Here is a 14,059-nt window from a genome sequence, read left to right as displayed (position 1 = left end):
GCTTAAACTTTTGTAAATAACTTTTATGAAGACTATGTTCAGTGTATTTTATTGTGCCGAAAATCCAAGAACAGAAGTGAACTATTAACATCTTTTTGTGACATTTGTAATGAAGCTTGAAACATTGAGAGAACATATTGGAACCAGTTGTTGTTGAATGGTTGCACAGATTGATGCTGTGGTGGGGCAGAGTGATGTGGTGGTGATGAGTGTCACTGTGGCATTCAGTGATGCTGTGGTAGCGCATAGTGATGTTGTGGTGCCCCTGAGTGATGCTGTGGTGGTGCTGAGTGATGCTGTGGTGATGCAATAGATAGATAGAGTGAGGGTGATAGATAGATAGATATATAGATAGATAGATACATGGCGATAGATAGATAGATAGATAGATAGATAGATAGATAGATAGATAGATAGATACATAGATAGATAGATAGATAGATAGATAGATAGATAGATAGATAGATAGATAGATAGATAGATAGATAGATAGAAAGTTAGATAGATAGTTAGATAGATGGCAATAACAGAATGAAGAGATGTTTCCATTTTATATTTTATTGCCGATTTCTACAACGCAGACATGGTGTCAATGAGAAGCTGGCAGCGCAGGTGATACAGAAACCCTGCAGGAATTTTGCTAAATGTACACACAACTAGCGAAACTGTAACATGTAAACATGGAAACATGCATTGCTCCGGTCCAGTCACACTTTATATTTTATCTGCATATCAGCGTGCGGAACAAATCACATGAAATCACCCTGGAAGGTTGTTAAAACACTAACAACATTGATATTCCGAAGTCATGCCAGGTCATGTTTCAGAAAACGCCTACTGATAAAAGTGCCACTCCAAAGATTATTCTAATTGGTTCTGACTCTAGCCCCTATATCTTTTCAGAGTTCTGCTTAATTCGCAAATTGTTTTTTAAGTAATTATCACTGAAGAAAACAAACTAAATTAAAAGCAAGGCAGCAGATCCAAACCAAACATCTTGCATACCTCTCTTTCTGGGTCGCTAACGATGGAGAAACCTACTGCATTCGGAAAATTCCGAACTCATTTGTAATTTGTGCATCATACTAATCACCTGCACTGCGGACAACAGCTGAAGGAAATATTTCTGCTTCTTTTAAAACTGCCCCAAAGTGCCAAGACAACAAGAACCTCCATTTCCCAGCGTTATAATTGGCAATAGGGAAGCAGTTATCGCAGCGCAGTCAAACAATAATTTGGTAACATTTAGCTTGTGAAAGTCTCATACCGGACTTGAGGCCAAATTCCTAGCAGGAAAATAAGCTGCTGTTCTTTACAAAACAATACTTGAAAAATATATCTACAGGCCTGACTGTCCGGAAGAGGATTCTGAACATAGTCATGCCTTCTTCGAGAAACTGAGTGCTCGAAAGTGTTCTGCTGTGGCGAGCGCGAGGAAGAGGAGAGAGGGAGAGGGTTTGGCAGGGCGGGTTGTCACGGCCCTAAAAGTGACTCGTGAAGGCGAAGTGAAAGCAAGCTTTGGCGAAAGGAAATAATAAACAATACTACAAGTCCTAGAATTCAAAGATAAAAACCCAGACTTGATCACCACCTCGCACTTGGATCAGGAAAAAAAACTTGGTAGGACTGAATCTTTGTTCACTCGCCCACTGCTGATTTAGATTTGTTGTTTTACGCGTCATACTGCCTGAAACTCTGTTTTTTTCTCCATTTTATATAGGACAAACTGAATTGGAGCAGTGTGCACGAGCACCACCAGTTTATATTGACCACCTGTTAGATTACAGAAGCCACATTTCTTTTTTAGGGCCAGCGATATGTAGTGATTTGCCCAGAATCACGGGAGGCTGAGGGGACGCCGAGACTACAACTATAACAGATGTTAGCGACAGGAAATGAGCGTGAGAAAGACACGAGGCTCACTGAATTAGATTACATTAGATGTGCGATGGCTTTGGAGGCAGCTGTAACGAAGCATGCTTTGCAGCGGTGTTAATAAAAGAAATGCGGGGGGTTTAAAGAGACCAGCTCTGCTCTCCTAGGTGCACCCTTCATATTTATGGTATTGTCAGGCAACGGTAGCCTAGTATGGGTTAAACTCAGAATAAACTATGCCCAATAGCGTGACAATCCTCTGCCAGGCCCAATAGTGTGACAATCCTCTGCCAGCTACCATTCCAGGTCGCCACTTATGCCAATTTCTCCTTGTCGATGGTGACAGCCAGCACTGGTGCATCTCTACCACTTGAGTTCTAAAGCCCAAACAGTAAAGTAAGGGTGATGTGCCCGGTCACACAGGGAGCAGAGGGAGGGGGCATTACAGAGAGCTGCTGAAGATGGTGCAAAGCACAAACAAAGAGAAACACGGCGAAAGGCTGCACCTCCCTAGTGCTAAGAAATTGAGTGAGACTGAGTCTCTCTGTAGCGCACTGATTAAAGCGGCATGATCCTCGTAATATTTGCAGCTAATATGAAACAAACCTAGTGAGGGGGGCACTGAACAGTGTGTGTGACACTAACCCGGTCTACACTACCCCCTAAAACTGTCCAGTGGTCCAGGACACTCTTGCGACTCTTGCTGAGGCATTGGAAACAAGGCATTGGGGTTTGTCAATGCTTTAATGTCTGTTAGCTATGATGTGCAGCGTGCCATAAAGTTGTATATATATATATATATATATGTACCAAAAAATTCCCAGCATTTGAGGCCGCACAACACTGCGATGAATGAGACATCCTTATTTAAAAGAAACAGGCAGCTTCCGATTCCGTGATACATCCTGTGGCCTGACGCGTTTCGATGGACTTTCACCATCTCTTCAGAGGCCTCGTGAGCAGGAAAGGGGATCGCACCATCCGAAGAACCTCATGGATGCGGACAGGGGGAACCCCCCTCCCCTGTAAATGGTACTGTGATTTGTAATTTAACAGGCAAAGTCCGATTCGGGAAGCCTAATGGAGGGCTTGAAAAACATTTATCCTGCAAACAATCGTGGGCATGTTACCCACTGGAGGGGATAAATAGTGCTTAAATGGAGTACGCTGCACAAAATGTAACAAACTCGGCATACCGGAAGCCAATTACTACAATGGGCGGCGAGTCATGCACGTCACTTTTTTTTTTGCTCACGAGGCCTCTGAAGAGATGGTGAAAGTCCATCGAAACGCGTCAGGCCACAGGATGTATCACGGAATCGGAAGCTGCCTGTTTCTTTTAAATAAGTATGTTTCCTTCATTGCAGTGTTGTGCGGCCTCAACTGCTGGGCATTTTTTGGTATATATATATATATATATATATATATGTTGCGACCGCAAGAAGAAACCACAGTAAAAGTCTGTTTTTATTCAAATGCACACTTAACACCAAGTCTGTCACTTTGTGAATTTCAGGGCAGTTTTATCTACTTATTTTTCTTTTGTTCAAATATCTGATCAATGCCCGAGGTTAAATTACACCGGCAGATCCTAAGAACTGTTTTATTACTAATTGAGAGGCCAACATTGCGCCCTTCCTGATTAATCCATTCCCTTTGGAGGTTTGCAAGTTAACTCCGTAGCTGACAGGTTTGCGTTGTGACACAGCAGTGTTTGTGTGTGGTTGCAGGCCGGAGAGTTGCTGAGCTGAGCCCGAACCCAGGGGTGCCTCTCTGTTGTGTTTCACCACACCACTCTTCCTCCGGCCCTAATGTGCACACACGGCGGGGCATGAGTCACACACAGCACGAGGGCACAGGAGGCCCAGCTTTGTTTGCTGTTCAGTCTCCCAGTCCTATTCTTTGAAAGCTTTCAGGGGATTTAGCGCTAAATGGTTTTAGCGCCAATTGATTGATAGACCAGCTAAATGTTATGCGACAAAGAGTAGCCTCTGGGATGGCAAAGTACACAGCTTTGCAGGAATCGCACCTTTCCGTCCCTCTTCTACGCTGTCCAGACTTGTAACTATACAATGGAACTTTCGGTTCCAGAGGCAGTGTGGAAGTACTCTCTCCTACTTGATACATGCACTTCTTACATTTCACAGGGGGTACTAGCACTGCTACAATACTTCTTATTGAGCGAGCACCAGCACATGTCAGTTGGAAACGTGTCCTTTGGACAGCCAGGAGCTTCTCTTCTATATGCCCATGTAAAGCTCTATCCATTAGCTTTCAGTTTGTTTAGACTTCTTTTTAAAATATGTTTTTATTTTCGGTCAGAATTGCAATTGGTGATACACCTACATTGGAAGGGTGTTTTACAAGGAGCTTAAGAACAAACCAAGCCTTTACGAACGGAACTCGAGGGAAATCAAAAGTTTATAATCTCCTAAATTGCGAGAATTGTTTGGGGCGGACTGAAAACTGGGAACATGCAGACAATCTTCAACAAGCTCTTGGGATTGCTGTGGGGAGGGGGGGAAGAGAAATGCACGGCCTGGCGGCCGTGAAAGTGAAGTGAATAATTAGGGGAGGAGAAATGCCTGCCTGAGGCCGAGCGCACGCTGGTGGAAGCTTCAGATGCCAGTGGGAGGGAGGCTGGGAGGGAGGCTGATTGCTTTGATGTGGACGCACAGATGGTGCCTGTGGGGGAAAAGCGCGTGCTTGTCCACGTGAACTGTTGAAAATCCGCTGCTTTGGTTTGACAATTATTTTGCCCACTAAAATTCGATCCTATACCATACCTTGTGGAATGGTATAGGCTCGACCTAAAAATATTACTACACTATTAGTCTTAATACTTGAATGTCAATCCAAACAACCCAATGTGTACCTTTTTTTATTAAGAAACTCATTTTTTTACTTCGAAGCCTACCAGACAGTGATGCTAACACCTTAAGGACATTTGGAAAGATTCCCTGGGAATTAAAGTCCATCCATTTCTCACCATAGGATTTGTGATTTGTAAATCATGTTTGCTTAGTTTCTATTTGCTGGCTTTATTTGTTTTAGGCTGTCCAGCTTGAGTTTATCCCTTCCATAGAGCTTCCCTTGTTTATTGTATCCTTCCTAAGTACTCGATTTCTGGAATCAGGTCTTTAAATCTTGTTCTTATCTTGTCACATTTGCTGTGCATTTAAAGACAGAGGCCAAACGTCAGTGTCTGTCTTCTGAAGGAGCTTGGTGTTTACCTTTCTTTCTCTGATTTCAAAGTGAGAGGATTTATCTGACAATCATGCTGGCTGCTGGGGGTGTGCTGGAAAAAGACTACACTGTTATGTTTTTCCGGCACAACAGAATTTAAAAATCTGTAAATGAACTGTTCAAATATTTCAGAATATATCTGATTAGGAAAGCACAAATGAAGCAAACTTCTTGGTAATTCTGAAGTGTGGTGGAAACAAATATCTTAATACGATCAAAACAAATCAATACACTAAGTGATGACATTTACACACATTATCATTTGTGCGTTGTATACTTTTATCAGTAAAATTGTTTGTCTGTGCAAATGTTATCATTTCACTTTACGCCACTCTCCAACACTCCATGACACTCTCCTCCACTCTGCGACGCTCTATAGAAAACCCTCTACAACACTTCATGCTACTTTATTCCACTCCATTCTATGAAATACTGCTCCACTCTGCTTCACTCCACTTCTCCACTCAACACCACTCCACTCCATGTTACTCTATTCCACTCTGCTTCATGACACTATGTGCTACTCAATTTTATGACACTCTGCCACTCCACTCTAAGACACGCTATGCCACTCCACTCTACTACACTACTCCACTCTATGCCACTCCATGTTATTTTACTCCAATCTATGCTACTCCACTCTAGGAGACTCTATTCCACTCCACTCTACGACATGCTACTCCTATCTATGCGCTTCCACTCTACGACACTCTACTTTCTCTGTGACACTCCACAACATTCTATGGCACTCTACACTACTCTAGTCTACTCCACGACTCTCCATGCCACTCTATGACATTCTATGCCACGCCCCTCTATGCCACTCCACTCCATGACTCTCTACGACACTCCACTCTCCTTTATGTCACTAACCTTTAGCCATGTTGAACTTCAGCCATGCTGGTGTACAACACACTTTAAACAATTTGGCAAAGCCAAAAGCTCTTCCATAGCTGAGACCCATTGGCTTTACCAATGCTTGTTATATATATGTTTGACTCTTTGTTTTAACTCTAAATAAATTATAGATACATACATTTAAGTCTTAGCTGGGTGTGGAACAGCAATTGATATTTAATGTGTTTAAGAATGAAGTAAATCTTCATGTGTCATTTCCTTGCTTTTGTAATATTGGCTGAACAAAATTGAAAGCAAGGACAGGTGGTCTAGATTCAAGCAAAGTCATAATGCTCTGTTGTGGGACAAATGAGAGGCAGAGAAAAAAAGCAAAAGGGTTTATTAAGTAAGTATTTTGAGCATTTAAATTCAATCTCACCTGCATGTATTTTGTTTTCAAAAGGCAAACATAAATCAGTGAGCCCTTTCTGACTGTGACCTGTTAAAGTCAGGGGTCACAAGGGTACTTGCTTGGGTGGCAAAGAGCAAGCCAGGGTAGCAGCTGCCACCCCTGGTGACTCCTAATTGACGTCCATGCACAAATCTTTGCCTACAATTCTTTGTAGAAAGGGATTTGCGTCAAAACGTATAGGTGATGAATGGGAATGCCCCTTGATGGGAAGTAACCAAGGCAGTTCATTGTGCTACTTTACATTGCTTTGGGAACCAATCCCACAATTTGTGTTGGATTTTAACTCCCACCTAAACACTTTGCTTTGGGTTTGCATTAGAAAAGTAATGCAAACCGGACATAAAGTGTTGGTAAATCTGGGCGAAAGAGTGGCCTTTGCATCCACCCATGTTAACTGTTTACTTTCTTTGCCCAGCATATTCCAGCCATTGGCTCAGCCCAGTGGAGTACTCATCTAGCACTTAAATGCTATTGGCTGTTGGGTGTATCCTTCAACTGCCATTTGAGTGCATGCATTGAACCGCGCAAGGGGCTACTTTACGACTGTAGCCTTCTCTATCCACTACTACAGCTCCATCCTGTGTGTCATGCTCTAATGTGCTAAGGCTAGATCCAATTACAGACTAAAACCCAGCCCTATCGGCTTTGCTAGTACTCTTTCATGTGGCTGTCTTTCTTTCCCAGCCACATTGCTTTACTTGCTTGCTGTTATCCACCCTTCTAAAATACATGACATTGTCTGTCACCCTGTGTGAATTAATGTATACTTACAGTGTTGTGTTTGATGGTGCTAAAGAGTGAACCTGTCAAGGACTTACACCAGGTGTTAGATGCATAGGTGAGTTATAATATTTAATCAAATCAGGAGGGAGAAGGAAAAATGTGATCCATCCAATTTCCTGTAAATCTAATCTCATAAATCGCATAGGTCAGGATCACTTGTCCTGCATAACCTGGGTATACAGGTAACGTATGTGTATGTCCCAAATTAAAAAACCATCATGCACGCGTGAAGTAGATCGAGTTAGCAGTATATCTTGATTTTCAATTACGTGACTGCATAATCATTGAGTTAGTTGTTATGCAACCTCCACCCGGAGGTATTTACCCTTGGTTAAAAGCAGTAGTGATCAGTGATTAGTGGTAGGTGAAATATTCTAAAATGCTCGGACAGCCAGACTTCTTGTTTATTATTTCTGGATTCGAGTAGGTTGGCAGAAAATATATAGATGTGCGTATAGAGAATAATTAGGATTCTTACACACTCAATTTTCGTGATTATAAAAAGGTTTGCCCTGTTCCCATCATGCACTGGGACAGGAACAGACTAATTTGCATATAGCCAGGTTCTGAGCTGGGATGGGTGCAGTGAGCTAAAAAACGGTGTTGGATCTAGCCCTGATCTCTTGACTGGGTGAGAGTATTCTGCTTAATTCAGAAACTCTGTCCATCACCACCCCTTGTTGTTTAATTATTTTGTCCACCATAAGTGTGGAAGGGTATACTCAGATGTGAGTCCCTTGCTCATTGCACCATCAGGATTCAAGCAAGCCGGGCCGAAGACGGCTGTAATGCCAGAAACCGGTCCCCGGAAGCTTGTTTCCTTCCCAGTGTAAGAATTGGCTTGGTAGTTTGGTTTGCCCTGTTCACATCATGCACTGGGACAGGAACAGACTAATTTGCATATAGCCAGGTTCTGAGCTGGGATGGTGCAGTGAGCTAAAAAACGGTGTTGGATCTAGCCCTGATCTCTTGACTGGGTGAGAGTATTCTGCTTAATTCAGAAACTCTGTCCATCACCACCCCTTGTTGTTTAATTATTTTGTCCACCATAAGTGTGGAAGGGTATACTCAGATGTGAGTCCCTTGCTCATTGCACCATCAGGATTCAAGCAAGCCGGGCCGAAGACGGCTGTAATGCCAGAAACCGGTCCCCGGAAGCTTGTTTCCTTCCCAGTGTAAGAATTGGCTTGGTAGTTTGGTTTGTCCTGTTCCCATCATGCACTGGGACAGGAACAGACTAATTTGCATATAGCCAGGTTCTGAGCTGGGATGGTGCAGTGAGCTAAAAAACGGTGTTGGATCTAGCCCTGATCTCTTGACTGGGTGAGAGTATTCTGCTTAATTCAGAAACTCTGTCCATCACCACCCCTTGTTGTTTAATTATTTTGTCCACCATAAGTGTGGAAGGGTATACTCAGATGTGAGTCCCTTGCTCATTGCACCATCAGGATTCAAGCAAGCCGGGCCGAAGACGGCTGTAATGCCAGAAACCGGTCCCTGGAAGCTTGTTTCCTTCCCAGTGTAAGAATTGGCTTGGTAGTTTGGTTTGCTCTGTTCCCATCATGCACTGGGACAGGAACAGACTAATTTGCATATAGCCAGGTTCTGAGCTGGGATGGTGCAGTGAGCTAAAAAACGGTGTTGGATCTAGCCCTGATCTCTTGACTGGGTAAGAGTGGTCTGCTTAATTCAGACACTCTGTTCATCACCACCCCCTTTTTTGAATCGTTTTTGGCCACTATAGGTGTGGCAGGGTATACTCAGACATGAGTCCCTTGCTCACTGCACCATCAGAATTCAAGCAAGCAGGGCCGATGACGGCTGAAATGCCAGAAACCGGTCCCCGGAAGCTTGTCTCCTTTCTGGTGAAGAATTGGCTTGGTAGTTTGGTCTGCCCTGTTCCCATGATGCACTGGGCCAGGGACAGACTAATTTGCATAGTTCTGAGCTGGGATGGTGCAGTGAGCTAAATAACGGTGATGGATCAAGCCCTGATCTTTGGACTGGGTAAGAGTGGTCTGCTTAATTCAGACACTCTGTTCATCACCACCCCCTTTTTTGAATCGTTTTTGTCCACTATAGGTGTGGCAGGGTATACTCAGACATGAGTCCCTTGCTCACTGCACCATCAGGATTCAAGCAAGCCGGGCCGACGACGGCTGAAATGCCAGAAACCGGTCCCCGGAAGCTTGTCTCCTTTCTGGTGAAGAATTGGCTTGGTAGTTTGGTCTGTCCTGTTCCCATGATGCACTGGGCCAGGGACAGACTAATTTGCATATAGCCAGGTTCTGAGCTGGGATGGTGCAGTGAGCTAAATAACGGTGATGGATCAAGCCCTGATCTTTGGACAGGGTAAGAGTGATCTGCTTAATTCAGACACTCTGTTCATCACCACCCCCTTTTTTGAATCGTTTTTGGCCACTATAGGTGTGGCAGGGTATACTCAGACATGAGTCCCTTGCTCACTGCACCATCCCCTTTTTTGAACCAAGTTTCTAATAAACATTAATTCACAATTTCACTCATATCATTCAACACTCAGTGTTTTGTTTTATAAAAGATGCCCAATGTTTTGAAAATCTCATATGTACGTTACTTTCAACCATTCTATGTGGTACTCGGTAGCGTGTACGGGAGAGGGCTAGCTTGCGCTCAGTGTCAGGCGTCTTTAAGTTTACATAGCGTGGTTTTACACATACCTCTTTTGCGCTGGTTTACGCTTCAACTGGTTGCCAGGGGGTCAGGGATGCCTACTGTAAGCGATAATATATACATTACAAGTCAGGGGTTAGTAATACTTTACAGTTTTGTTGCTGCGTGAAGCATAGCATTCCTGCTACCTGCGGCTGAATCCTCGAGCACGACTTGTGCTGACACTGCCTTTCTGGACCTGGGTGAAGTGTTTCCAATACGATCAATTTCAAGTCAACTGTGTGGCCTGCCTCCAAAAAATGTTTGGACAATTTTGTTGTAATCTTTCTGCATTTTACATTGCTGCGATGTTCGCAGATTCTTTGTTTTACCTTTCTGCAGGTCATGCCTATGTAGTACATGTTACATGGACAGGTAATCATGTATATTTCATGACTAGTATTACAATTCGTATGGCTTCTTAGTGTCCACTTCAGGTTAGGTAAGAGTTGTATTTCTTTTGTTGTTTTTGTCAGCTTGCAGACCAAGCACGAGCCACAAGAGAAATGTCCCGTCACTGGTGGGTGGTGCCATAAACCGACACTCTGTTTTTGTTTTATTGGTGGGGGTCTGGTATGGACAAGTATGTCTTTTAAGTTACGAGTCCTTTTGTTGGCGAATCTTGGTTTTGGCCATGTTAATGTTGCAGAAGTAAGGATCCGCCAGTTTCTGTTTATTATCTTCTTTATATTGTTTGACGCAGCACTGTACGTGGTCACACACGTCATTAGGTCTTCCTGTGGGATTCTCTCTGTTTTCTCCAGCAGGCCATCTCTATTCTGGTTCCTTGCTCTTTTCTTGCATTTATTGAACACCTTTTTGGGGTAGTCACGGTCCTCAAGTTTCTTGCAAAACTCATTGGCTTGGATCTTATATTCTTCTGTTTTGCTGCAGTTTCTTCGCAGTCTCAAAAACTGACTATAAGGGAGATTTTCCCTAAGTGGGAGAGGGTGGAAGCTATTGAAGGACAATAAGCTGTTTTTTGCAGTGGGTTTGAAGAATGTCTTAGTGTGTAAGGTGTTATCCTCCACGTAGATGGTAATATCGAAAAAATCAAGACTGTTTACTTGCAGTGCATGTAAATTTCAGCCATTCTTCCCTGGTGTTGATCCATGAATGGAAACATTTCAGACTTTCCATGTCTCCTTCCCATATGAGGAGGATGTCGTCTATGTAGCGTTTCCAAAATGTATGTGATGTTGGAAGGGATTATCTGTGTTGTTGACATATGTTTCTTTGAAGCTACTGACGTATAATCCTGCCACGCTAGGGGTAAATGTGCTGCCCATCGATATTCCGTGGCACTGTTGGTATAGATTATCATTGTACTGAAAGTAATTTTCTGTGAGTGCAAGCCTGCAACATTCAAGTACAAAGTGTCTTGGGGTCTTGTAATGCCAGTCCATGTTAAAGATCATTGTCTCAAGGGTATCCAGGGTTTTTTGTTGTGGCAAACTAGTGTAGAGATTCTCTACATCTAGCCCCACCAAGATCATACTTTACTGTGAATAGACTATGTGTTGTAAATGGTTGAGAAGATCTCTTGTGTCCCTCAGATAGGTAGGAGTTTTTTGTGTCAAAGGATTCAAATACTGGTCAGCGAATTGTGTGAGTGGTTCTAAGACGGACCCAATGCCGAAGACAATGGGTCTTCCTGGTGGTGGAGTACGTGCTTTGTGGGTTTTGGGCTGAGAATAAAAATATGGTATTCTGGGCGTTCTTATTTCTAAATACTCAGCCTCTTTTTTAGAAATCCAATTGTTAGTTTCTGCTTCCTCTATCATGAGTGCGATTGTTCGTTGCAGTCTCGGAGTTGGGTCTATCATAAAGATTTTGTAGAATTTTTGATCCGACAGGAGGTCCATACATTGGTTATGATACCATTCTTTGCTCAGGAGGACTATTCCGCCTCCTTTGTCAGCTGGTTTTATGACAACTTCACCATCATTTCTAAGTTCTTCTAGAGCTTGTTGTTCAGCTTTGGTTACATTTTGAAAAGGTTTTTCTATTCTGTTACTTAATTCATCCAACTCTTTCATGATGGATTGTTCAAAGGTTAAGATCTCAACTGGTACTTGTGAATTCATAGGACAGAATTTTGACTTGTTGCCTAGGGAGTATTGCCATCCTCGGTAGGAGTTTCTTGATTAGTGAAGAAGGCTTTTAATTTTAACTTCCGACAAAATTCTGCGAGTTCACATTTTGTTTTAAAAAGGTCAAGGTTTGGTGTAGGAACATATCCCAGGCCTTTGCTCAGGATTTTTTCTTGATTTTGAGTCAGTACCTTATCTGTGAGGTTCACGACGAGGGCATTGTGCTTGATCCTGCCTTCGCTCTGGTTACACTCCTGGTTTGGACTTGTCGTGTTTGGTCTGACCAAGTCACTCCTCTCCGTCTCGATCTCTGGGTCACTGGGCCTCTCCCTAAAAAAGGGAGCCGTTGTTGGTAGTTTTGGCCTTGCTGATGTTGCAATTGAGGATTCATGGGTGGAGGTCCCTGAAAGTATGGGTTCATCCAACCTTGAAAATGGGGGTTAAACGGTTGGAATGGTATTTCTTGAGAACCCATTTGATAGTGTGGCATCTGCCACATGTTACGTCCTCTGCGATTGCCCCTTCTATTTTGGTTTCTGCCTCTTCCATATGTAGGGAATTCGTCTCCACTTGAGTCTGAACCGTCTACTGATGATGCACTGTTGGAACCATAGTTGGAAGTGTGTCATTTGTCTTAAAATCTTTGCTAATGTACGGGTGAATACGTTCAAGGGAGAATCTTTTCAGTTCTTTTGCCAATTTTAGTAATTTAGTTTGGGTGAGATATTCCTGTGTTTCACTCATTTCTTTATTTATCTCTTCGAATTTTTTCTTGTACACTGTTATGTGTACCATATTTTTCAATTTTGTTTCTATAATTTGGATCTTTATGGTTAATTCATCTGTGAGTCTGGTTGCTGTCTTAATTATGAGTACCAGATAGTCTCTGGTGCACTTCCACGAAATGGCTGACCAGTCTTTTCTGAACGCTAAGTCCTTCAAGAAAATGCGGGGTGCGTTGGTCACCCAAAGTCCCTTGGGTGCCGCATTAACCCTGAGATACTCAGTCATGATAATTCCATGGACTGACGTTCTAACCTGTTCTCTTTTTATTTCAGTCAATTCATCCCATTCATTGGTGTTAGCCAGGGTTTGTGTGAGGTCACTGTCCAATAAAAGTGGTGGTCTGGCAAGTATTGCGTCTATCTCCTCAGTTGTGTAACTCAGGCCAAGATTTTCTGCCATGGTTATCCTCTCTGGGTTATTTGGTAGTGGATTCTTCCGAATTATTATACAAGGTAGTATGTTCAGAACTCCCACACCTGCACGCTGCTAATCATTATTAAATCAAATCAGGAGGGAAAGAGGAGCTACGCTAGCAACCAAGATGGCCGCTTAGGCTCCCGGCTCCGCCGACCTCCGTCTTCAGCCAGATAATCCCGATGAACCGTTGCTGAGTATGATGAAGCAATCCCGGGAATTTTATCACCCTGATTGACGGAGTTGTGTCGTGTTTTGGACCTCGGCCTAACCTAGAGTGTGACCCGGGGCCTCGAGTATTGGCCCAGCCGGGTTACAATTGAACAACATCGGCCATGGGACTCAGACAGGGTCCAGTCTCTAGCAGTCGGAGGTTATCCTGGCCCGATTCTGATGGCGGTCTTTTGGCCTGATTGATATCGAAGGAGTGGTGTCAATTTTCATCTGTGGCTCTGTGGGGGGGAGTCCCCGTCCCGGCGCCCCGGTTTGCCGCCCCCAGGGTCTGCTGGGTTGGGGCCCTTGCCTGCGGCAGCAGGACACACACTGAGGCTCATTCTGATGATGCACCCTCTGACGCCGTCCTCTCCGCTCTTGCTTATTCCCCTGGTGAAACCGGGCTCTCCGGGGAACACGCCTATGATTGAAATCAACAGAGCGGAGATGGGTCGGCCGAAATGTGAACCGTCATTGAAGACCATATTGGCCGCCATCGGGGCACTTCATTCACATCTGGAAGCCATTATTCATAAAATGATCGCTGGTATCATCGAAACTGGGTGCCCGAGTCCGGACCCTGATTTATCGCAAGAACAACAATGACCTGGATTTCCCACGAAGTACATAGTGCCGGAGGATGAGGACC

Source organism: Lissotriton vulgaris, chromosome 4_1 (genome assembly GCF_964263255.1).
Source record: "Lissotriton vulgaris chromosome 4_1, aLisVul1.2, whole genome shotgun sequence".
In the NCBI taxonomy this organism is placed as follows: domain Eukaryota; kingdom Metazoa; phylum Chordata; class Amphibia; order Caudata; family Salamandridae; genus Lissotriton; species Lissotriton vulgaris.
This window is presented reverse-complemented; position numbering follows the sequence as displayed.